The sequence below is a fragment of the Mesoplodon densirostris genome, chromosome X (assembly GCF_025265405.1).
Source record: "Mesoplodon densirostris isolate mMesDen1 chromosome X, mMesDen1 primary haplotype, whole genome shotgun sequence".
NCBI classification, from domain to species: Eukaryota; Metazoa; Chordata; class Mammalia; order Artiodactyla; family Ziphiidae; genus Mesoplodon; species Mesoplodon densirostris.
Genome location: NC_082681.1, coordinates 52,661,011 through 52,688,653, shown reverse-complemented (window position 1 = coordinate 52,688,653; position 27,643 = coordinate 52,661,011).

The window sequence follows — 27,643 nt, the reverse complement described above, 5'->3', positions numbered from 1 at the left end:
CTGTCTGTGCCCTTTGTTCAATTTTCTTCTAAAATGTTTCATGCTTTCTAATTGACATGCATGTTTAATTCATATATTGAGAACAGATCACATGTCAGGCCACAAAACAAGTTTCAATAAATTTAAGAAGATTGAAATCATACTAAGCATATTTTCTGGCCACAGATGTATGAAACTAAAAATCAATTACAAGAAGAAAACTGTAAAAAACATAAACATATGGAGGGTAAACTTGCTACTAACAATTAATTTGCCAACCAGAAATCAAAGAGGAAATCAAAAAATACCTTGAGTAAAATGAAAATGCAAACACCACATTTCAAAATCTATGGGATACCTCATTGTAGTTTTGATTTACATTTCTCTAATAATTACTGATGTCGAGAATCTTTTCATATGCTTTTTGGCCATCTGTATGTCTTCTTTGAAGAAATGTCTGTTTAGATCTTCTGCTCATCTTTCGATTGGGTTGTTTGTTTGATATTGAACTGCATGAGCTGTTTGTATATTTTGGGGATAAATATCTTGTCAGTCACTTTGTTTTCAAATATTTACTACCATTTTGTGGGATGTCTTTTTGTTTTGTTAGTGATTTCCTTTGCTGTACAAAAGCTTTTAAGTTTCATTAGGTCCCATTTGTTTATTCTTGTTTTTATTTTCATTACTCTAGGAGATGGATCAAAAAAGATATTGCTGTGATTTATGTCAGAGAGTGTTCTGTCTATGCTTTCCTCTAAGAGTTTTATAGTAACCGGCCATACATTTGGATCTTTAATCCATTTTGACTTTATTTTTGTGTATGGTGTTAGAGTGGTCAGAATTGCTATCATGAAAAAATCTATAAACAATAAATGCTGGAGAGGCTGTGGAGAAAAAATACTCCTACATTGTTGGTGGGAATGTAAATTGGTACAACCATTATGGAGAACAGTATGGAGGTTCCTTAAAACCTAAATATAGAAATACCATATGATCCAGCAATACCACTCCTGGGAATATATCTGGAGAAAACCATGATTTGAAAAGATACATGCACCCGCAATATTCATTGCAGCACTATTTACAATAGCCAGGACATAGAAGAAACCTAAATGTCCATCAACAGGGAAATGGATAAAGAAGATGTGGTACATATATATATATATGATGGAATATTACTCAGCCAGAAAACGAATGAAATAATGCCATTTGCAGCAACATGGAGGGATCTAGAGATTATCATACTAAGTGAAGTAAATCAGAAAGAGAAATATAAATATCATATGATATCACTTATATGTAGAATCTAATAAAAATATGATACAAATGAACCCATTATCAAAACAGAAACAGATCTCAAAATCAAATTTATGGTTACCTTTTTATGGCTGAGTAATATTCTATTGTATATATGTGGGGGATGTGATAACTTAGGAGATTGGGATTAACATATACACACTACTATATATGAAATAGATAACTATAACACAGAACACTCTACTCACTATGCTGTAATAACAATTATGGGAAAAGAATCTGAAAAGGAATGGATATATAATGGCCAAAATATTTGTTCGAGTTTTTCCATAAGATGTTATGGAAAAACCCAAACAAACATTTTGGCCAACCCAATATATATAACTGATTATCTTTGCTGTACACCTGAAACTAACACAACATAGTAAATCAACTATATTCCAATATTTTTTTTAACCTATTGGATGCAAAAAAAGCAGTTTTAAAAGGAAGTTCATAGTGACACAGGCCTACCTCAGGAAACAAGAAATATCTCAATTAAACAGTATAACTATACATTTACAAAAAATAGAAAAAGTAGAACAAAGCCCAAAGTTAGTAGAAGGTATAAAAGAATAAAGATCAGAACAGAGAAAAAAATGAAATGGACTAAAAAAATATAAAAGATAAATGAAACTAAGAGCTAATATGTTAAAAAGATAAATAAAATGTACAAACCTTTAGCCACACTCAACAACAAAAAGTGATAGATCCCGAATAAATAAAATCAAAAATGAAAGAGGAGAAATTACAAACAAAACCACAGAAATACAAAGTATCATAAGAGAATACTGTGGGGGTTTGGAGAAGATGGTGGAAGAGTAAGATGCGGAGATCACCTTCCTCCCCACAGATACATCAGAAATACATCTACACATGGAACTTCTCCTACAGAACACCCACTGATTGCTGGCAGAAGACCTCAGACCTCCCAAAAGGCAAGAAACTACTCACGTACCTGGGTAGGGCAAAAGAAAAAAACAGAGACAAAAGAATAGGAATGGGACTTGCATCAGTGGGAGGGAGCTGTGAAGGAGGAAAGGTTTCTACGCACTAGAAGCCCCTTCACGAGCTGAGAATGAGGGTGGTGGAAGGGGGAGGATTCGGAGCCACAGAGGAGAGCGTAGCAACAGGGGTGCAGAGGGCAAAGCAGAGAGATTCCCACACAGAGGATCGGTGCCAATCAGCACTCACCAGCCCGAGAGACTTGTCTGCTCACCCACTGGGGTGGGTTGGGGCTGGGAGCTGAGGCTCCTTCTTCTGTCGGATCCCAGGGAGTGGACTGGTGTTGGTTCTGTGAACAGAGCCTGAAGGTGTTAGTGCACCACAGCTAGCCGGGAGGGAGCCCGAGAAAAAGTCTGGAGCTGTGGAAGAGGCAAGAGACAATATCACGCCTCTTTGTTTCCTGGAGCCTGAGGAGAGGGGAGTAAGAGCGCTGCTTAAAGGAGCTCCAGAGATGGGCGTGAGCTGTGGCTATCAGAGCGAACCCCAGAGATGGGCATGAGACATTAAGGCTGCTGCTCTGGCCACCAAGAAGCCTATGTGCAAGAACAGGTCACTATTCACAACGTGCCTCCAGGTAGCCTTGCAGACCTCCACTGCCAGTGTCCAGTGAACTCAGGATAAATTCCCCAGGAGAATGCATGACACGCCTCAGTCTGGTGCAATGTCATGCCGGCCTCTGCTGCCGCAGGCTCGCCCTGCATCCATACCCCTCCTTCTCCTCGTCCTGAGTGAGTCAGAGCCTCTGAATCAGTGGCTACTTTAACCCCATCCTGTCTGATTGAAGAACAGACGACCTCTGGCGACCTACACACAGAGGCAGGTCCAAATCCAAAACTGAGCCCTGGGAGCTGTGGTAACAAAGAAGAGAAAGGGAAATCTCTCTAAGCAGCTTCTGTGTGGATTAAACCTCCACAATCAACTAGATGTACCTGCATCTGTAGAATACCTGAATAGACAGCGAATCATCCCAAATTAAGGAGGTGGAACTTGGGAGCAAGATACATGATTTTATCCCCTTTTCCTCTTTTTGTGAGTGTGTATGTGTATGCTTCTGTGTGCAATTTTGTCTGTATAGCGTTGCTTTCCCCATTTGCCCGAGGGTTCTGACTGTCCTTTTTTTTAATTCTTAAAAATTTTTCATAATAATTATTTTTATTTTTTATTTTAATAACTTTATTTTATTTTATCTTACCTTCTTTTATTTTATCCTCTTTCTTTCTTTCTATTTTTTTCTCGCTTTAATTCTGAGCCGTGTGGAGGACAGGCTTTGGTGCTCCAGCCAGGCATCAGAGCTGTACCACAGAGGTGCAAGAGCCAAATTCAGGACACTGGTCCACAAGAGACCTCCGAGCTCCACGTAATACCAAATGGTGAAAATCTCCCAGAGATCTCCATCTCCACACCAAGACCCAGCTTCACTCAATGACAAGCAAGCTACAGTGCTGGACACCCTATGCCAAACAACTAGCAAGACAGGATCACAGCCCGATCCATTAACAGAGAGGCTGCCAAAATCATAATAAAGCTACAAACACCCCAAAACACACAACCAGATGTGACCTGCCCACCAGAAAGACAAGATACATCCTCATCCACCAGAACACAGGAACTAGTCCCCTCCACCAGGAAACCTACACAACCCACTGAACCAACTTTAGTCACTAGGGACAGACACCAAAAACAAAGGGAAATACGAACTTGCAGCCTGAAAAAAGGAGACCCCAAACACAATAAGATACACAAAAAGAAAAGAAAGAAAATCACACAGCAGATGAAGGAGCAAGGTAAAAACACACCAGACCTAACAAACGAAGAGGAAATAGGCAGTCTACCTGAAAAAGAATTCAGAATAATGATAGTAAAGATGATCCAAAATCTTGGAAATAGAACAGAGAAAATGCAAGAAACATTTAACAAGGACTTAGAAGTACTAAAGAGGAAAGAAGCAATGATGAACAACACAATAAATGAAATTAAAAATACTCTAGAAGGGATCAGTAGCAGAATAACTGAGGCATAAGAACGGATAAGTGACCTGGAAGATAAAATAATGGAAATAAATACTGCAGAGAAGAATAAAGAAAAAAGAATGAAAAGAACTGAGGACAGTCTCAGAGACCTCTGGGACAACATTAAATGCATCAACATTCGAATTTAGGGTTCCCAGAAGAAGAAGTGAAAAATAAATGTACTAAGAAAATATTTGAAGAAATTATAGTAGAAAATGTCCCTAATATGAGAAAGGTAATAGTTAATCAAGTCCAGGAATCATAGAGAGGCTCAAACAGGGTAAATCCAAGGAGAAACACGCCAAGACATATATTAATCAAACTATCAAAAATGAAATACAAAGAAAACATAATAAAAGCAGCAAGGGAAAAACAACAAATAACACAAAAGGGAATCCCTGTAAAGTTAACAGCTGATTTTTCAGCAGTAACACTGCAAGCCAGAAGGGACTGGCAGGATATATTTAAAATGATGAAGGAGGAAAAATAACAAACATGATTACTCTACCCAGAAAGGATCTTATTCAGATTTGATGGAGAAATTAAAACCTTTACAGACAAGCAAAAGCTGAGAGTGTACAGCACCACCAAACCAGCTTTACAACAAATACTAAAGGAACTTTTCTATGCAAGAAACATGAGGAGGAAAAGACCTACAATAACAAACCCAAAACAATTAAGTAAATGGGAATATGAATATACATATTGATAATTACCTTAAATATAAATGGATTAAATGTTCCCACCAAGAAACATAGACTGACTGAATGGGTAGAAAAACAAAACCTGTATATATGCTATCTACAAGTGACCCACTTTAGACCTAGGGACACACACAGACCGAAAGTGAGGGGATGGAAAAAGATATGCCATGCAAATGGAAATCAGAAGAAAGCTGGAGTAGCAATTCTCATATCAGACAAAATAGATTTTAAAATAAAGACTATTAGAAGTGAAAAAGAAGGACACTACATAATGATCAAGGGATCGATCCAAGAAGAAGATATAACAATTGTAAATATTTATGCACCCAACATAGGAGCACCTCAATACATAAGGCAAATACTAACAGCCATAAAAGGGAAAATTGACAGTAACACAATCGTAGTAGGGGATTTTAACACCACACTTTCACCAATGGACAGATCATCGAAAATGAAAATAAATAAGGAAACACAAGCTTTAAAGGATACTTTAAAGAAGATGGACTTAATTGATATTTATAGCACATTCCATCCAAAAACAACAGAATACACATTTTTCTCAAATGCTCATGGAACATTCTCCAGGATACAGCATATCTTGGGTCACAAATCTAGCCTTGGTGAATGTAGAAAATTGAAATTGCATCAAGTATCTTTTCCGACCACAATGCTATGAGACTAGATATCAATTACAGCAAAAGATATGTAAAAAATACAAATACATGGAGGCTAAACAATACACTACTTAATAACGAAGCAATCACTGAAGAAATCAAAGAGGAAATAAAAAATACCTAGAAAAAATGAAAATTGACGCACGAAGACCCAAAACCTATGAGATGCAGCAAAAGCAGTTCTAAGAGGGAAGATTTTAGCAATATAATCCTACCTTAAGAGACAGGAAACGTCTCAAGTAAAAAACGTAAACTTGCACCTAAAACAATTAGAGAAAGAAGAAGAAGAACAAAAACAATAAAAAACAAATTTAGCAAAAGGAAATATATCATAAAAATCAGATCAGAAATAAATAAAAAAGAAATGAAGGAAGTGATAACAAACATCAATAAAACTAAAAGCCGGTTCTTTGAGAAGATAAACAAAATTGATAAACTATTAGCCACACTCATCAAGAAAAAAAGGAGAAGACTCAAATCAATAGAATGACAAATGAAAAAGGAGAAGTAAAAACTGACACTGCAGAAATACAGAAGATCAGGAGTGATTACTACAAGCAACTCTATGTCAAAAAAATGCAAACCTGGAAGAAATGGACAAATTCTCAGAAATGCACAAGATGCCAAGACTGAACCAGGAAGAAATAGAAAATACGAAGAGACCAATCACAAGCACTGAAATTGAAATTGTGGTTAAAAATCTTCTGACCAACAAAAACCCAGAACCAGATGGCTTCACAGGCGAATTCTATCAAACATTTAGAGAAGAGCTAACACCTATCCTTCTCAAACTCTTCCAAACTGTACCAGAGGGAGGAACACACCCAAATTCATTCTATGAGGCCACCATCAACCTGATACTGAAACCAAAGATGTCACAAAGAAAGAAAACTACAGACCAATATCACTGATGAACATAGATGGAAAAATCCTCAACAAAATGCTAGCAAACAGAATCCAACAGCACATTAAAAGGATCATACACCATGATCAAGTGGAGTTTATTCCAGGAATGCAAGGATTCTTCAATATATGCAAATCAATCAAAGTGATAAACCATATTAACAAATTGAAGGAGAAAAACCACATGATCATCTCAATTGATGCAGAGAAAGCTTTCGACAAAATTCAATACCCATTTATGATAAAAACCCTGCAGAAAGTAGGCATAGAGGGAACTTTCCTCAACATAATAAAGGCAATATATGACAAACTACAGCCAACATCATCCTCAATGGTGAAAACCTGAAACCATTTCCACTAGGATCAGGAACAACACAAGTTTGCCCACACTCACCACTCTTATTCAATGTAGTTTTGGAAGTTTTAGCCACAGCAATCAGAGAAGAAAAATAAATAAAAGGAATCCAAATTGAAAAAGAAGAAGTAAAGCTGTCGCTGTTTGCAGAAGACATGATACTATACAAAGAGAATCCTAAAGATGCTACCAGAAACTACTAGAGCTAATCAATGAATTTGGTAAAGTAGCAGGATACAAAATTAATGCACAGAAATCTCTGGCATTCCTATACACTAATGATTAAAAATCTGAAAGTGAAATCAAGAAAACACTCCCATTTACCATTACAGCAACAAAAAATATATATCTAGGCATAAACCTACTTAATGAGGCAAAAGACCTGTATGCAGAAAATTATAAGGCACTGATGAAAGAAATTAAAGATGACACAAATAGATGGAGAGATATACCATGTTCTTGGATTGGAAGAATCAACATTGTGAAAATGGCTCTACTACCCAAAGCAATCTACAGATTCAATGCAATCCCTATCAAACTACCACTGGCATTTTTCACAGAAGTAGAACAAAAAATTTCACAATTTGTAGGACACACAAAAGACCCCGAATAGCCAACGCAATCTTGAGAATGAAAAATACAGCTGGAAAGATCATGCTCCCTGACTTCAGACTATAATACAAAGCTACAGTAATCAGGAGAACATGGTACTGGCACAAAAAAAGAAATATAGACCAATGGAAAAGGATAGAAAGCCCAGAGATAAATCCATGCACATATGGTCATCTTATCTTTGATAAAGGAGGCAACAATATACAATGGAGAAAAGACAGCCTCTTCAGTATGTGGTGCTGGGAAAACAGGACAGGTCCATGTAAAAGTATGAAATTAGAACACTCCCTAACACCATACACAAAAATAAACTCAAAATGGATTAAACAACTAAATGTAAGGCCGGACACTATAAAACTCTTAGAGCAAAATATAGGCAGAACACTCTGTGACATAAATCAAAGCAAGATCCTTTTTGACTCACCTCCTAGAGAAATGGAAATAAAAACAGAAATAAACAAATGGGACCTAGTGAAACTTCAATGGTTTTACACAGCAAAGGCAACCATAAACAAGACCAAAAGACAACCCTCAGAATGGGAGAAAATATTTGCAAATGAAGCAACTGACGAAGGATTAATCTCCAAAATTTACAAGCAGCTCATGCAGCTCAATAACAAAAAAACAAACAACCCAATCCAAAAAATAGGCAGAAGACCAAAATAGACATTTCTACAAAGAAGATAAACAGACTGCCAACAAATACATGAAAAAATGCTCAACATCATTAATCATTAGAGAAATGCAAATCAAAAGTACCATGAGATATCATCTCACACCATTCAGAATGGCTATCATCAATAAATCTAGAAAGTGTAAATGCTGGAGAGGGTGTGGAGAAAAGGGCACACTCTTGCACTGCTGGTGGGAATGTGAATTGGCATAGCCACTATGGAGAACACTATGGAGGTTCCTTAAAAAAAACAAATAGAACTACCATATGACCCAGCAAACCCACAACTGGGCATATAACCTGAAAAAAACATAATTCAAAAAGAGTCATGTACCAAAATGTTCATTGCAGCTCTATTTACAATAGCCAGGAGATGGAAACAACCTAAGTGTCCATCATTGGATGAATGGATAAAGAAGATATTGTACATATATACAATGGAATATTACTCAGTCATAAAAAGAAATGAAATTGAGCTATTTGTAATGAGGTGGATGGACCTAGAGTCTGTCATACAGAGTGCAGTTAGTCAGAAAGAGAAAGACAAATACCGTATGCTAACACATATATATGGAATTTAAGACAAAAATATCATGAAAAACCTAGTGGTAAAACAGGAATAAAGACACAGACCTACTAGAGAATGGACTTGATGATATGGGGAGGGGGATGCATAATCTGTGACAAAGCGAGAGAGTGGCATGGACATATATACATTACCAAACCTAAAATAGATAGCTAGTGGGAAGTAGCCACATAGCACAGGGAGATCAGTTCGGTGCTTTGTGACCACCTAGAGGGGTGGGATAAGGAGGATGGGAAGGAGGGAGACACAAGAGGGAAGAGAGATGGGAACATATATATGTGTATAACTGATACACTTTGTTATAAAGCAGAAACTAGCATACCATTGTAAAGCAATTATACTCCAATAAAGATGTAAAAAGTAAAATAAAATAAAAATAAACAAAATTGAGTTATTTTTATTGAGGTGGATTGACCTAGAGTCTGTCCTACCGAGTGAAGTAGGTCAGAAGGAGAAAAACAAATACCGTATGCTAACACATATGTATGGAATCTAAGGAAAATATTAATGTCATGAAGAACCTAGGGGTAAGAGGGGAATAAGGACACAGACCTACTAGAGCATGGGCTTGAGGATATGGGGATTATGAAGTGTAAGCTGTGACAAAGTGAGAGAGTGGCATAGACATATATACACTACCAAACTTAAAATAGATAGCTAGTGGGTAGCAGCCGCATGGCATAGGGAGATCAGCTAGGTGGTTTGTGACCACCTAGAGAGGTGGGCTAGGGAGAGTGGGAGGGAGGGAGATGCAAGAGGGAAGAGTTATGGGAACATATGTATATGTATAACTGATTCACTTTGTTATAAAGCAGAAACTAACACATCATTGTAAAGCAATTATACTCCAATAAAGTTGTTAAAAATAATAATAATAATACTGTGAAAAAAATAGCCAACAAATTAGACAACCAATAAGAATTGGATAAATTCCAGAAACACACAATCTTCCAAAACTGAACCATGCAGAAATAGAAAATCTGAATAGAATGATTATTAGTAATGAAATTGAATCAGTGAACAAAATACTCTCCCACAGAAGTCCAAGTCCAGTTGGCTTCATAGTTGAATTATACCAAACATTTGAAGAGGACTTAATACTTATTTTTCTCAAATTATTTTAAAAAACTGAAGAGTAGTGAGTACTTCCAACCTCATTTTATGATGACAGCAACCCACTAAATGGGAGAAGATATTTGCAAATGATATATCCAATAAGGATTTGATATTTAAAATATATTACAGAACTCATACAACTCAATATGAAACAAGCAAACTTCCTGATTAAGAAATGGCCAGAAGACCTGAATAGATATTTTCCCAAAGATTTGCAGATGGCCAACAAACAGACGAAAAGGTGCTCAACATCACTAATTGTAAGGGAAATGTAAGTCAAAACCACAATGAGACATCACTTCGCACTTGTCAGAATGGCTATTATCAAAAAGAAAAGAAAGCACAAGTGTTCGTGAGGATATGGATGTGCACTGTTAGTGGTACTGTAAATTGACACAGCCATTGTGGAAAATAGTATGGAGGTTTCTCAAAAAACCAAAAGTAGAATTACCATATGATCTAGCAATTCCACTTCTGGGTATTTATCTGAATAAAACAAAAATACTTATTTGAAAAGACACATGCACCCTCATGTTCATTGCAGCAGTATTTAAAATAGCCAAGATATGAAAGAACCCTCAGTGTTCTTCAATAGATGAATGGATATAAAAGATGTGGTATAAATATTCAACAGAATATTACTCAGCCATAAAAAAGAATGAAATATTGCCATTTGTGACAACATGGGTAACCCCAGAAAATATTATGCTAAGTGAAAGAAGTCAGATAGAGAAAGACAAATACTGTATGTTATCACTTATATGTGCAATCTAAAACCCAAACCAAATGAACAAACAAAACAAAACAGAAACAGACTTATAGATACCGAGAACAAACTGGTGGTTGCAAGAGTTGAGGGGTGGGGGTAGTGCGTGAAATAGGTGAGGAGGATTAAGAGATACAAACTTCCAGCTTTAAAATCAAAAAGTCATGGGGATGTAATGTACAGCATACGGAATATAGTCAGTAATATTGTAATAACTCTGTAGGGCTTCAGAATGTAACTAGATTTATCATGGTGATCGTTTCATAATGTATAAAATATTGAATCACTATATTTTACACCTTAAACTAATATTATAGTGTACGTCAATCATAATTCAATAAAGCTTTCAAATAAAAGATATAACCCCTTATCTCAGATAAGATTCCTTTCTCAGTAATCCTGAACCAATATGCTAATTATTAACCTATGTTCTCTTTTCCCCTACTTACAGCATTAATGAGACTGCTTATTAATTTATGGTTTAAAATTTTCTATTTCATTATTACAAACCTTTGGACCTCTTTGAAAGTTAAAAAAAAATTAAAACTACAGCTTTCCAGTTTTGTAAAAAGCTTATCTGTGTCGATCAGGGACCAGACTACTTCCAAAAAATATCAAAGTTCTGAAGTTGTTTTCTAGCAGCCCTAAAATGTTTCTCTACCATGGTAAAAATGAAATGAAGAGAGAAAAGGTTATAAATAAATGTGTTTGCTGGTGTCACATTCTTCCATTCAAATGAGTGGAATTTTCCATTTCTCAGTACTGATTCATTGCCCTTTGAAACAGTATTTTAAATATATTTATACATTTTAAATCAACCTATGACTTAACAACATAACACAATATTATGAATACATAAAATTTCAGACTATGCTTTGAAAATTTTTGATATTAAAACCCATGTTTTTCATAGTTTACTTAAAATATCACATTGACACACAACTAAAAAGTTTGAAACCTTGTTAGAACTAGAATAGTTTCAATACAGCCTCTAGGCAACAGCATGTACAAGAACTTCATGTCCCTAATAAGGTGTAGCTACATCTTAAGATCCATGTATCTATCCTATTATTATAAATCAAATAAAGCACATTTATTTATCTGTTCACTGTTTTCCAATATGGTGGGAGATGCTGTCAGAGTAGCGATAAGCAATATTTCCAATCTTTAGCTGTGTCTATGTTTTCATTTGGGAGCAGAAGATGAGAGGGAATTGACCGTGAAAGCAAATATTGTTTCATTAGATTATACAAGATTGCTGAAAGTCACATAAGTGAATGTACTACATTTTAAAGCACCAAATATCTTTTGAACTTTGACCACTGATATTTCCTTTTTGAACAGCGTGCTCTCACAATGTAAAATATGAGTTAATCTTAATCAAAAAGCACTAGCTGAGTACATAAAAGTTCTGTGACACCACATAAGGGAAGTTCTAATAGGTACAGAGGATCAATTTGCAATGGATCTTGTATTTGATGAAAATAAGATTAACAAAATACAGCAACACGCAACAGAACTGATATGTTCATCTATTGTAGGGATCCAAACCATCACTGATGCTTTAGTTCCACTATTTATCCCACAGTCCAAAGGGGATATGTTTCCATTTTGGTGTGAGTGAGGCATGGTGACCATGAGGCTATAGCAACTTTGAAATTTTCCCAGAGGATTCTCTGAGTCCTCCAAATCTAGTGTTTGTTTACACTGATTCTGAAGTGCTGCAACCTGTTTTTAGGAGTCTAAAACTACAACATCCAGGAAAAGGCCAAGCATTAACAAGAATCTAAAGATTCTATGGAACTTCTCTACTCCAGCCCAAGGATGGTAGACAGAAGCCTTTCCACTAAGCAAATATTTGCTAATCACCTATAATGTGTCAGGCACTGTTCTAGCACTGTAAACAAAAGAAGGAAACAAATCAGACAAGATCCCAGCTCTTGTGAAATTTATATTCTGATTCTACACTTATGTTCTAAAATTTTAAAAAAGAAATAGGAAGGATCACAACAAATGTTAATGTTTGTTGTTTTGTGGGAAGATAGTCTTCCTAAAAATCAATTTACAGATTGGGAGAGATATGATATGATCAACAAAAATTTTAAAAAGGCAGTTTCAAAGATATGAGACTATTTTAACAAGACTTTTTTTGGAAAAAAACAAGTAAAGGAAGCAAGTGGAAAGAAGTCTTGTTTCATAGGAGAAAGATGAAATAATGTGGAGTACAGTACAAGAAATAATAAAAGTCTGTGAAACTTTTCTAAAGCTAATTCTTGTTATGAAATTAAACTTAAACATATACATAGATCTGGCTGATTAAACCCTAAACACATCACTGGATAAGTTCATTTAAATAATTATTGAGCACCTTTTCTGTTCCCGGCACTATGCTAGGTATATGACAGTAAATAAAACATATTCATCCCCTACTCTCCATCCTGGAAACAGAATGAACTGTGTTGAGCATAATGATGGAGGGTACAGGGGCCTATGAGAGTACATATTAGAGATTTCAACTAGGCTGAAGGGTAAGGAAAACCTCTTTGTGAAAGTAACATTTTATGTGAAACTTGAAGGATGAGTTAGGAAGGGGAGGAGCCTGAGGAAAGATTGTTTCAAGCTGATGGAATAGCATATGTGAAGACCTAAACTAAGAGAAAGGACATGGCACATTCCAGAACAGAAAGAAGAACAAAGTGGCTTGAGTGTGGAAAGCCAGATTGTTCAGAGACTCTAAAAATAAGGTAATGATTTTGGATGTTATCCACTGAAAAGAATTAGTCATGTGAATGTTATCACATTTACATTTTTTAAAAGATCATTCTGTCTAGTGTGAAGAATGGATTGGAAAAGAAAATGATGTGATAGAGGCTCTGAGAAGATCCATTTTTAACATCCATATTCAAGGCCATCATTATCTGAATTTTCCAATATTGGGGAAAAGGAGAGCAGAGGGGTTTTTAATGGAGTTCAGGATTATGGGAGTTACATCAAGGGTTGCTTTAGAAACCTTCTCACCTGCTGATTGGAATGTACTCAGAACTCCTTCTCTGATATTAGATTTTAGGGCCCTTGCTCCTGGAGCCCAACTCTTGATCACAACATAGATTAATCTTCTGAAATTAGAAACTGGGGGAGGGAGTATAAGTCAATGTCAAAATTTATTAATTCATTCAATAAATTATGAGTGTCTATTCCAACACAGGCACTGTTCTAGGTGTGAGATATTGCTGTGAATAAAACAGCAAGGCCCCACTTTTATTGGGCTTATATTATAGTGAGTGGAGACAGACAATACAAACAAGACAATTCCAGATAGAGATAAATGCTATGAAGAAATACTTAATATGAAGAAATAAGCAATAGAAAGTGCCTATCAGTGATGAGTAGGATTGAATAAATATGCCATTAGATTGGGTAATCAGGGAAGTCCTCCCTATAGCAACAACATTTGAGCTGTGACCTGAATGAAAATAAGCACATTATCCAAGATCAGAAGGCATAGCATTCTAGGCAGGGAGAATGAAAAGTGAAGAGGCCTCTGAGAGAGAATGAATTTGTTGTGTCTGAGGGAGAAATGTCAACTTGGCCGGGCCTTAGCTAGCAAAGAGGAAAATAGTAGGAGATGAGGTTGGAGAGGTGTGCAGGGACAAGATCATCTAAGTATTTGTAGGTCATTGTAAGTAGTGAGGTCTTGTTTTATGTAAGGTGGGAAGCCAAAACAAGACAATACTAATCATGAACAATCCTAAGATTACAGTTTACATCCACCTAATAGATCATCATCCACCCTCACCTGAAAGGAAGCATAAAGCTGCATATCCACATCTAGTCAACAGATCTCAATGAAAAACAAAGAGACCAACTATAGCCAGTTGTGAGGTCAATTTGCAATAGTGAAGAGTGCATACTCAGGTCTGGACTGAACTTACACTTACTTCATATAAATCACAGCCATCAGAAGGCAGCTTCACATACCTTCACCTACAAATTTGATTCATGGCTTGAAGACTTAGGCTCTGCTTCAAGGAATCCTTGAGAATAATCATTAGTAGAGTCAGCAGGGGCATTTGATTGTCTATCAAATGGTGTAATTTCAAAATGGTAAGAAATCAGCTTTATATCATTCCTAGAATTTTGGGCACAGAGTTTTGACTACCCAACATTCTGCCTATAAAAAAAAAGATAGCCTATGTGTTTCCATAGCAAAGGCAAATATTATAAAAAAATAATCCTTTCTTAAAAACTTGGTTTGCTTCTGAAGCAATAAGAAAATAACTCTTCCCTTTGGGAGAAAATTATTTTGTGGCAGTGAGCATATGTATTAAATCATTTTCTTTCTTGAGAGTAATAATAGAGCAAGTAAGCCAGAGCAGAAACAAACAAAAAGCAGAAAGTCCTGCCATTGGAATTGCCATGGCTCTATTTTATATTCCTCAGAAAGTTCACTTCTGTTTAGTCATTTTAATTCTCCTTTTCTTACTTGTCTGTGACTGTCAAACCTTTGCATTGTGACTGTCTAAATTAGTGTTTTGATAGTCCTCCCTTAAAAGAAGGCAACAGAGAAGAAGAGAATTGCCAAATATATATCAGAAGCTATACAAATTGGGGATACTGTGCCTCAATAAATCCAGAATAAGTTCCATCTTATTACCTGGTTATATGTTAATAAGTGATTTCTAAACAACTCATTTGTTAGGCTTTGGAACGGCTTAAACAAGAAAGTTTTAATTTTGCTAATAATATATGCACATATTGAGTGTTCAATAAATGTTTGAGGATGTAAGCACAAACATGACTAATCAAGTAATTAAACAATGGGAGATTAAGGTAAATGAGGTTCAACAATGTTAACTAACTTGTCCAAATTTTCCCAATCATGATTGCAATCTTCAGAGCTATAATTTGAGCCCAAGTCTAATTCCAGAACACGTGCTACCTCTACCATATAACTAGTTATTAAATAAGTAAATGACAACATAAACAAAAAAAGTCTAGAAAGGATGTCTGCCATTAGAAACAAAGCATTTTCTTAGATAGGTAAAATTCAGGTGCTCTATTTGACAAACTTAGTCATTTGCTTTATCACAAGTTAAGCATGAAAACTACAAGTACTACCTTAAGTTATAAAAGTTCTTGTTCATAAATAGAATTCAGTCAAAAATTTATTTATATGCTTTTCATCTTTATAACAAGTTAAGAAGAGCAATATAAAGAGTGCCAAACAAAAACACTATCAGGAAATACTTTAAAAATCTGCCTTCAGCCACTATCTCAAAACATGAGGAAAATAGTATCTTTAATTTTACATTGCAAATTATGCAGACATTTCTACAAATATATATTCATAAAGCTTTGTCATACCCTTCACTTTTTGCACATACTACTTTTAATTCATGCACATCTTCATATATAATGTATTTAATTAGATTTTCAGCCGAAGTTTTGCAAGTTTAATTGTCTCTGTGTGTCTTTGAATGCATGTTTTTATGTTCTGTCAGGAATTCGAGGGATTTGGGGCTGATAAGGGAAAATATATGACCACAAGAGATAGTAACATGAAACAGTCTTACTGGGTGGCGTTTGGACAGTTTCCTGAGAGGAGATGTTCCTCGCAGCAGGAGATTGTCCACATGCTAAGGTGAAAGGGTCTCTACTCAGAAGGAGAAGAGGACAAAGGAACTTCCTTGGGAAGAAGTGGGTCAGAGAAGGGCTTAGGTGTCTAGGTGACATCACTCAGCAGCATGGCAGGGAGTCTCTAGTCAGAGATCCCCAAAGGGCCATAGCATCTTGGGGTCTTATAACCACAGGGCTCTATCTTATCAGTGGTCAGCAGATGGTGGGTGAGGTTTCACAGAGTATACAAATCAGGCAGGTCCTAAATGGCTAAAAAATTCTTTGGGGGGGCTACTGTAAAAATAATTGGATATATACAAATTTGAATTTGGCACCAGCGGGCTTTTGAGCTAATGGGGTTCAGCAGCAGTGAAGAAATGAACAACCTTGCAGTCAATGCACAAAGGCCATCTTTGGTTTGACCTTTAAAAAATGCAGTAACAATCAGAACCAATAAACAAACATTTGAAAATCTTTGTATATACAAAATAATTTATACTTATGAGTTTTTATGATTTCAATATCCCTACATATACACATATACATATGTGAATATGTAGAGAGACAAATATAATCATGTTCCCAAGGCTTTCATACTAAATTAAAAAAAACAAGTGAACAATTTAAACTAAAGTGTATCATCTTTAATGTAGTAGACATTTTTGGTAATTTGAAAAAAAAATAATCATTTTGATCAGGAGATAAGCAGCCATGCAAGTATGCAGTTTTGAACACAATGGTTTTGACATAAACCAGATATCTTCCTTTATATATATATATAGGCATATATATTCAAAGATACATGTACATATATATGTGTGTGTATGTGTGTCTGTGTATATAGTAACCATCCTGAAATATAAAAAAAACTCAAATAGAAATAATATCAAGATTGTAATTGCAAATCATAAATATTTATCCATCACCTAGTCAGATAATGCAAATTTAATTGGGCATATTTTTCTAAGTAGAGCACAATATTTTTTCTTAAAGAACATACATTTTGGGCCTCCCTGGTGGCGCAAGTGGTTGAGAGTCCGCCTGCCGATGCAGGGGATACGGGTTCGTGCCCCGGTCTGGGAGGATCCCATATGCCACGGAGCGGCTGGGCCCGTGAGCCATGGCCGCTGAGCCTGCGCGTCCGGAACCTGTGCTCCGCGACGGGGGAGGCCACAACAGTGAGAGGCCCGCATACCGCAAAAAAAAAAAAAAAAAAAAAAAAGAACATACATTTTGGGACTTCCCTGGTGGTCTAATGGTTAAGACTCCATGATTCCACTGCATGGGGAACTCCACTGCAGGGGGGATGGGTTCAATCCCTGACCGGGGGAACTAAGATCCCCTATGCCCTGAGGCGCAGCCAAAAAAAAAAAAAAGCAGAAGATACTTTTCCACAAAGCAATTTTGAGAGAAATGGAAGAAACAGAGAAGGGAAGAAGGATGAAATACCCACATGGATTGGTTGAAACCATTTTCCATCAGTGAAATCCTTTTATCTATATACACATGGTCAGGTACATCTCAGTTTTCAGCACTTGTTCTTCACACTAGTGTTGAGTGAAGACAATTTGTTTGCAACTGCTCTCCCATTCTTTAATGTTCACCCTTAACTTTAGGTATTGCTTTTCACGTTTCAGAAAACCAGTATTCTTGTATCCCACCACAAAGCATCCTACCTGGGATGACCAGTATTTCAAATATTTTCTCCTGTTACCCATCTCTAACAAAACATGTCTTTCATAAGTACCATGCCCTTGGGAACCTAAGTGACTAGAACTTCCCTGGTGAACACATCCAACTTAAAGCGCTAATGGCATAATGTTTATCCCTCTTTAATAACATTGTATATTCTTCAAATGCTTAAGTCAAAAAGATAGGCAATTAAAAGACACTTAAGGGAGAGGAAATATTGGAGGTCAGGGGAAATTTCAAAGGTTTTTCAAAATACGCCATTTGATCCACAACCTATTTCAACTATGCCTAAAGAGATGGCATTTAATCAGGTAACTAGAGGACTAAAGTCAAGGAGTCTCTGATGTAATTTCCTCTCAATGAGATATCACCTCACACCTGTCAGAATAGCTATCACCAAAAAGTCTACAAAGAACAATGTTGGCAAGGTTGTGGAGAAAAGGAAACCCTTGTACACTGCTTGTGGGAATGTAAATTTGTGAAGCCAGTGTGGAAAACAGTATGGAGTTTCCTCAAAAAACTAAAAACGAAACTGTCATATGATACAGCAATTCCACTGCTGGGTATATATCTGGATAAAATGAAAACACTAATTCAAAAAGATACATGCATGCCAATGTTCATGGAAGCACTATTTACAATAGCCAAGATATGGTAGCAACCCAAGTGTCCATCAACAGATAAATAGATAAAGAAGATGTGATATATATGTAGTAGAATATTACTCAGCCATAAAAAAGAATGAAATTCTCCCATTTGCAGCAATGTGGATGGCCCTAGAGAATAGTATGCTTAGTGAAATATCAGACAAAGACAAATGCTATATGTTATCAATTATATGTGGAATCTAAAACAATAATACAAATGAATGTATAGAGCAAAACAGAAACAGCCTCACAGATATAGAAAACAAACTAGTGGTTACCAGTAGGGAGAGAGAAGGGGGAAAGATACATTAATGGTATTGGATTAAGAGATACAAACTATGTATAAAATAGACAAGCAAGAAGGATATATTGTATAGTACAGGGAATCATAGCCATTAACTTGTAATAACTTTTAATGAAATATAAACTGTAAAAATACTGAATCACTGTGCTGTACACCTGGATCTAATATAATATTGTAAAACAACTATACTTTAATAAACATTTTCAATGTATTAAAATATTTTTTTTAAAAAACCATACAGTCAAGGATGTTTACAGTATTTATTTATGATGCAATAGTGGAAATAACCTAAATATCCAAATACAGAGTACTGGGAAAATAAATTACTAGTCTTACAATGAGATACTATGTAGTATTTAGAACATTTAGCATGTGCTAAAATGGTATACAATTACATTTATTGATACAGAAATATGGTCATAAGAAATTATATGAAAATGTAATTTATAAACCAATGCATAAATCATATTTTTGTAAACACACACACCTCTAAAAACATTGGAAGTGATTTTAATGACATCTCCAGATAGTGGGTTTATGAGCAATATTTTATTATCTTTATCATGGTTGTCTACATTTTCTAGCTTTTTATATGAAAAGAAGGATATGTGTTTCTTTTTATATTTTTAAATGAAAAGCTGATACATTGCTTCAAATAGGTAAACATGAGTAACTTGCAGACAAGATACTCATCACCATATCCTCAACATCTAGCATAACCCCTAGAACAGATATTTAATTAAAATGTTTAATCAAAGGGAATCATACAAGTTATTGGTTTTCAGATTAATCAATTCTGTAGTATTTTAGTGATTTTTGCAATGTATCCTACTCCTTTTACTCATTCCTTTGGAAAGTTTTAGGTTAGGCATTAAAATTTCATTCAGAAACCATCATATGATTATAAAGTAGATTTGATATTATAAGATACAAATTTAATAAAATATAAGTTTGAGAGGTAACTTCATAATGCTCTAATAACTTAATTTCTTAAAAGGTTTCATGTAACAAAATTATTTCCTTATAATGGTATTATAATAATTCTTTCATCTTAAATGATTTCCATCTCTATTCCACCTCAGCCCTCACCTTAGAGCATATCATTGCATGGAATTTCTGTGTTGCTTTAATTGTGTTCCTTCTTGTTCCATGATTGTTCCCTATTATCATATTTTAATAACTTGCTCAATGCCTTATTGGCCTTCTTAACTCCCTTGACTTTGCACTATACCTACAGTGCTGAACTCCAACCCTGAATTAATCCAACAAACCATTTTCTTAAATCTCCTTCTTGATTTATGCAAGTTGCTTCAAGAAAGACACAACATTCTGATTACATAAACTAAATATCCATGATATTAAATTTCAACTGGGTCCCCATTTTCTTTCCTTTTATATATAAATAACTATCTCCCTACTGAATCCACTGCAGCACCTATTCCAAAACTTTTCTGTTCTCCTCAGTCCCTGCAAACCTTCCAAATTACTGTCAAATCTCTTGAATAAGTAGTCTACTCTCAAATGTGGCCATGACCTTTGTCAGACTTCATCACACCTCTTACCCATAACCCAACCCTAAGCTCTGAGCCGCAGGCTTACTAAACCTTCACTCATTCATTTAATAACCACTGTAATGGATGATTTGGGGAAAAAATGATAAAGAGTCCATATAGACCAATGAACAGGAACATGAATAAATAATTGCAATACAATATAGCAAGTGTTACAAAGTAGGTGTGAAAGAATAAAGACACAGTAGAAAGAAAGCCACTTGGATGATCTGAAGATGGCTTCATACATTAGCTAATATTTGAAGAAGGTCACAGAATTCGTCTGAATCTCATCTCTATACACTTCAAAATCACTTTATTTCTGCATCTATTATAACACTCATTACAGTCTTCTTTTTGCTATTCACTCACCGATGCACTGATTCAATGCTCTTTATTCTTTACTGTGTGCCAGATACTTTTCTAAGCACTAACCACGAACACAACAGACAAAAACCTCCTACCTTCACAGACCTCTAATTCTAGTGTAAAGAGTCAAAAATGTAAATTATGTGAGATATAAGAATGCCATAAATGTTACAACAAATAAATGTAGGTAGAGAGCGAAGGAGTACTAAGGTAGGAGAGCACTTTTCAGAGAAGTTACTTATATTTCTAAGATTCTTCTATTGGGTTTTCGGTTCCTCAAGGGCAAGAATTGTGGCTTGTTCAGTTTTGTAGTATGGGTGTTTGATTATTGTCAAACTGAATTGGTTGTGAAAACTTTCCTTGAAATTTCTGTATATTTTTTTTCTCTTGTACAAAACTGAGAAACAGTCTCCCTAACAAAAGCTACACTGTTTACATAGCAATAGGGAAGATGATTGCTGAGATGTTCTAGATCTCTTTCAATTCATGTTCTGGCATAAAGGACCTTCGACTTCCCTTCCTTTACTTAAACTTCCCACTTAAATTTCAAATTTCAAGAACAACAACAACAACAATTGTGGGTGTTCATGGAGTGTTTTGTAAAAAGACATGTTCTATAGCAACACCAAAGCATAACGAAAAAATAAATATAAGTTGTTTTTGTTTCACAACTAGATCAATTAACTTGAAAATGGTACTTAGAAGGAAAAGAGGCAGAATAACAAAACAGTTTCAAAAGTATGAGTCTTAACCTGTGAAAGATGCTGAACAATAATTATGAACTTCAAGTCTACAAAAAGAATTTTAAGCTATTGACAATGTTCCTGGATTAGTATTTTTGACATCTACATTCAGTATGGAGAATCATTGATATGATTTTTGTCAAATGAGATTTTTATTAGATTATGCCTATCATAACTCAGTAAAGATGATGTTTGAGTCTGGGTAAATCTTTAACCGAGATCTCAGTTTCGACAATGTGTTCAGTTAGCCACCTAACTTTTTTTGTTTAAATAGCAGTGAAATCAACTGTTTAAAGTCTTCAAACTGAAATCAAATATTTGACTTTGCTTGTGATATGAAAAGTGAAGCCAGAGGGGAATCGGAAAGATGGCGGAAGAGTAAGATGCAGAGATCACCTTCCTCCCCACAGATACACCAGAAATACATCTACACGTGGAACAACTCCAACAGAACACTTACTGAATGCTGGCAGAAGACCTCACACCTTCCAAAAGGCAAGAAACTCCCCACGTACCTGGGTAGGGAAAAAGAAAAAATAACAAACAGAGACAAAAGAATGGGGTGGGACCTGCAACAGTGGGAGGGAGCTGTGAAGGAGGAAAGGTTTCCACACACTAGAAGCCCCTTCATGGGCAGAGATTGCGGGTGGCAGAGGGGGAATCTTTGGAGCCACGGAGGAGACCACAGCAACAGGGGTGCAGAGGGCAAAGCGGAGAGATTCCCGCAAAGAGGATCAGTGCCGACTGGCACTCACCAGCCCGAGAGGCTTGTCTGCTCACCCACCAGGGCGTGCGGGGCTGGGGGCTGAGGCTCGGGCTTCAGTCGGAGTGCAGGGAGAGGACTGGGGTTGGCAGCGTGAACACAGCCTGCAGGGGTTTAGTGCACCACTGCTAGCTGGGAGGGAGTCCGGGGAAAAGTCAGGACCTGCCAAGAGGCAAGAGACTTTTTCTTCCCTCTTTGTTTCCTGGTGCACGAGGAGAGGGGATTAAGAGCACTGCTTAAAGGAGCTCCACAGAGAGGCGTGAGCCTCGGCTAACAGCGCAGACCTCAGAGACAGGCATGAGACACTAAGGCTGTTGCTGTCACCACCAAGAAGCCTGTGTGCAATCACAGGCCACTGTCCACACCTCCTTTCTGGGGAGGCTGTGCAGCCCTCCACTGCAAGGGTCCCAGGATCCAGGGACAATTTCCCTGGGAGAACGCACGGCCCGCCTCAGGCTGGCAAAACATCCCGCTGGCCTCTGCTGCAGCAGGCTTGCCCAGCATCTGCACCCGTCCCTCCCCCCGGCCTGAGTGAGCCAGAGTCCCTGAAGCAGCTGCTCCTTTAACTCCATCCTGTCTGAGTGAAGAACAGACGCACCCCTGCGACCTACACGCAGAGGCAGGGCAAAACCCAAAGCTGAGCCCCGGGAGCTGTGTCAATAAAGAAGAGAAGGGAAATCTCTCCTAGCAGCCTCAGAAGCACCGGATTAAAGCTCCACACTCAACTTGATGTACCCTGCATCTGTGAAATACATGAATAGACAATGAATCATCCCAAATTGAGGAGGTGGACTTTGACCGCAAGATTTATTATTTTTTCCCCTTTTCCTCTTTTTGTAAGTGTGTATGTGTATGCTTCTGTGTGAGATTTTGTCAGTATAGCTTTGCTGTCCCCATTTGTCCTAGGGTCCTATCCGTCCTTTTTTTTTTCTTTTCTTTTCTTTAAATTTTCTTTCTTAATAATTATTTTCATTTTAATAACTTTATTTTATTTTATCCTCTTTCCTCTTTCTTTCTTTCTTTCTTTCCTTTCTTCCTTCCTTCCCTCCTTCCTTCCTTCCATCCTTTCTTCCCTCCTTTCTTTCTTCCTTCCTTTCTTTTTTAATTTCTTTTGTTCTTTCTTTCTTCCTTCTTTTCTTTCCCTCTTTCAAATTTTTCTCCCTTTTATTCTGAACCGTGTGGATGAAAGTATCTTAGTGCTACAGCCAGGGGTCACTGCTGTGCCTCTGAGGTGGGAGAGCCAACTTCAGGACACTGGTCCACAAGAGACCTCTCAGCTCCACATAATATCAAATGGTGAAAATCACCCAGAGATCTCCCTCTCAACAGCAGCACCCAGCTTCACTCAATGAGCAGCAACCTAGAGTGCTGGACACCCTATGCCAAACAACTAGCAAGACAGGAACATAACCCCACCCATTAGGAGAGAGGCTGCCTAAAATCATAATAGGTCCACAGACACCCCAAAACACACCACCAGACGTGGACCTGCCAACCAGAAAGACAAGATCCAGCCTCATCCACCAGAACACAGGCACTAGTCTCCTACACCAGGAGGCCTACACAACCCACTTAAACAAAATTTACCACTGGGGACAGACACCAAAAACAACAGAAACTATAAACCTGCAGCCTGCAAAAAGGAGACCCCAAACACAGTAAGATAAGCAAAATGAGAAGACAGAAAAACACACAGCAGATGAATGAGCAAGATAAAAACCCACCAGATGTACGAAATAAAGAGGAATTAGTCAGTCTACCTGGAAAAGGGTTCAGAATAATGATAGTAAAGATGATCCAAAATCTTGGAAATAGAATAGACAAAATGCAAGAAACATTTAACAGGGAACTAGAAGAACTAAAGAGGAAACAAGCAACGATGAACAACACAATAAATGAGATTAAAAATACTCTAGATGGGATCAATAGCAGAATAACTGAGGCAGAAGAACGGATAAGTGACCTGAAAGATAAAATAGTAGAAATAACTGCTGCAGAGCAGAATAAAGAAAAAAAAAAGGACTGAGAACAGTCTCAGTGACCTCTGGCACAATATTAAGTGCACCAACATTTTAATTATAGGGGTCCCATAAAAAGAAGAGAAAAAGAAAGGGACTGAGAAAATAGTTAAAGAGATTAGAGTTGAAAACTTCTGTAATATGGGAAAGAAAATAGTTAATCAAGTCCAGAAAACACAGAGAGTCCCATATAGGATAAATCCAAGGAGAAACACGCAAATACAGATATTAATCAAGCTATCAAAAATTAAATACAAAGAACAAATATTAAAAGCAGCAAGGGAAAAATAACACACAAGGGAATCCCCATAAGGTTAACAGCTGATTTTTCAGCAGAAACTCTGAAAACCACAAGGGACTGGCAGGACATATTTAAAGTGATGAAGGAGAAAAACCTACAACTAAAATTAGTCTACCCAGCAAGGATCTCATTCAGATTTGATGGAGAAATTAAAAACTTTACTGGCAAGCAAAAGCTGAGAGAGTTCATCACCACCAAACAAGCTTTACAACAAATGCTAAAGGATCCTTTCTATGCAGGAAACACAAGAGAAGGAAAAGACCTACAATAACAAACCCAAAACAATTAAGAAAATGGGAATAGGAACATACATATCGATAATTACCTTAAATTTAAATGGATTAAATGCTCCAACCAAAAGACACAGACTGGCTGAATGGATACAAAAACAAGACCCATATATATGCTTTCTACAAGAGACCCACTTCAGACGTAGAGAAACATACAGACTGAAAGTTATGGGATAGAAAAAGATATTCCCTGCAAATGGAAACCAAAAGAAAGCTGGAGTAGCATTTCTCATATCAGACAAAATAGACTTTAAAATAAAGACTATTAGAAGAGGCAAGGAAGGACACTACATAATATTCAAGGGATAGATCCAACAAGAAGATATAAGAATTGTAAATATTTATGCACCCAACATAGGAGCACCTCAGTACAAAAGGCAAATGCTAACAGCCATAAAAGGGGAAATCGACAGTAACACATTCATAGTAGGGGACTTTAACACACCACTTTCACCAATGGACAGATCATGCAAAATGAAAATAAATAAGGAAACACAAGCTTTAAAGGATACATTAAACAAGATGGACTTAGTTGATATTTATAGGACATTCCATCCAAAAACAACAGAATACATATTTTTCTCAAGTGCTCATGGAACATTCTCCAAGATAGATCATATCTTGGGTCACAAATCAAGCCTTGATAAATTTAAGAAAATTGAAATTGTATCAAGTATCATTTCCAACCACAATGCTCTGAGACTAGATATCAATTACAGGAAAAGATCTGTAAAACATACAAACACATGGAGGCTAAACAATACAGTACTTAATAACGAAGTGATCACTGAAAAAATCAAAGCGGAAATCAAAAAATACCTAGAAAAAAATGACAATGGAGACACGATGACCCAAAACCTATGGGATGCAGCAAAAGCAGTTCTAATAGGGAAGATTATAGCAATACAATCCTACATTAAGAAACAGGAAACATCTCAAATAAACAACCTAATCTTGCCCCTAAGGTAATTAGAGAAAGAAGAAAAAAGAAGTTAGCAGAAGGAAAGAAATCATAATGATGACATAAGAAATAAATGAAAAAATAAAGAAAGTGGGCTTCCCTGGTGGCGCAGTGGTTGAAAATCCACCTGCTGATGCAAGGGATGTGGGTTCGTGCCTGGGTCCTGGAAGATCCCATATGTCGTGGAGAGGCTGTGCCCGTGAGCCATGGCCACTGAGCCTGCGCATCCAGAGCCTATGCTCTGCAATGGGAGAGGCCACGGCAGTGAGAGACCTGCGTGCTGCAATAAATAAATAAATAAATAAATAAATAAATAAAGGAAACGATAGCAAAGGTCAAAAAAACTAAAAGCTGGTTCTTTGAGAACATAAACAAAATTGATAAAACATTAGCCAGACTCATGAAGAAAAAAAGGGAGAAGACTCAAATCAATAGAATTAGAAATGAAAATGAAGTAACAACTGACACTGCAGAAATACAAAAGATCATGAGAGATTACTACAAGCAACTCTATGCCAATAAAATGGACAACCTGGAAGAAACGGACAAATTCTTAGAAAAGCACAATCCACCAAGACTAAATCATGAATAAATAGAAAATTTGAACAGACCAATCACAAGCACTGAAATTGAAACTGTGATTAAAAATCTTCCAACAAACAAAAGCCCAGGACCAGAAGTCTTCACAGGCGAATTCTATCAAACATTTAGAGAAGAGCTAACACCTATTCTTCTCAAATTCTTCCAAAATATAGCAGAGGGAGGAAAACTCCCAAACTCATTCTACGAGGCCATCATCACCCTGAAACCAAAACCAGACAAGGATGTCACAAAGAAAGAAAACTACAGACCAATATCACTGATGAACATAGATGCAAAAATCCTCAACAAAATAGTAGCAAACAGAATCCAACAGCACATTAAAAGGATCATACACCATGATCAACTGGGGTTTATTCCAGGAATGAAAGGATTCTTCAATATATGCAAATCAATCAACGTGATACACCATATTAACAAATTGAAGGAGAAAAACCATATGATCATCTCAATAGATGCAGAGAAAGCTTTAGACAAAATTCAACACCCAGTTATGATAAAAACCCTACAGAAAGTAGGCATAGAGGGAACTTTCCTCAACATAATAAAGGCCATATATGACAAACCCACAGCCAACATCGTCTTCAATGGTGAACAACTTAAACCACTCCCACTAAGATCAGGAACAAGACAAGGCTGCCCACTCTCACCACTCTTATTCAACATAGTTTTGGAAGTTTTAGCCACAGCAATCAGAAAAGAAAAGGAAATAAAAGGAATCCAAATGGGAAAAGAAGAAGTAAAGCTGTCACTGTTTGCAGAGGACATGATACTCTACATAGAGAATCCTAAAGATGCTACCAGAAAACTACTAGAGCTAATCAATGAATTTGATAAACTAGCAGGATACAAAATTAATGCACAGAAATCTCTGGCATTCCTATACACTAATGATGAATAGTCTGAAATTGAGATCACGAAACACTCCCATTTACCACTGCAACAAAAAGAATAAAATATCTAGGAATAAACCTACCTAAGGAGACAAAAGACCTGTATGCAGAAACTTATAAGACACTGATGAAAGAAATTAAAGATGATACAAATAGTTGGAGAGATATACCTTGTACTTTGATTGGAAGAATCAACATTGTGAAAATGACTCTACTAC